The sequence below is a fragment of the Petaurus breviceps genome, unplaced genomic scaffold, assembly GCF_028583685.1.
Source record: "Petaurus breviceps papuanus isolate PSGF00001 unplaced genomic scaffold, PetGlider_PUasm1.0 681, whole genome shotgun sequence".
NCBI lineage: Eukaryota > Metazoa > Chordata > Mammalia > Diprotodontia > Petauridae > Petaurus > Petaurus breviceps.
In genome coordinates, this window is record NW_027186454.1 from 16,733 (window position 1) to 17,055 (window position 323).

General features: G+C 44.6%; 1 protein-coding gene across 1 annotated transcript in view; it reads left to right on the forward strand.

Moving 5' to 3' along the window:
* The window catches only part of LOC138174057 (vomeronasal type-2 receptor 26-like), a gene marked incomplete at its 3' end in the record, with an annotated part of 4,228 nt that overhangs the window by 2,130 nt on the left and 1,775 nt on the right, over window positions 1-323 (forward strand). The gene's annotated exons all lie outside the window — the stretch shown is intronic.

Genomic DNA, 323 nt, shown 5'->3' on the forward strand with positions numbered 1-323 from the left:
GCCCTTTGCCTGCTTCTACCCTGAGCCCCTATTACCATTCTAATTTCCTTCAAAGCATAAAACTGCCAAAGTCACTTTGTGGAATGAGCCAGGTTGTCGCGAGGTAGGAGGAGACACATTTGCAGTGACTCACCTTCACCTGCGAGGATTTCCCTTCAGGTGTTAAAGTGACCTCTTGTCCTCTTGAGAGAAGACACTGAGCCAGAAGGTACATTTCTTTTTCCTGAACTGCTAGGATGTGTAGTACTGGGATTGTTGCATTTATCAGAGTCTGCCTGAAAATGGGTTTATTGATGTGTATATCTTCTAGACCAGATTATGAG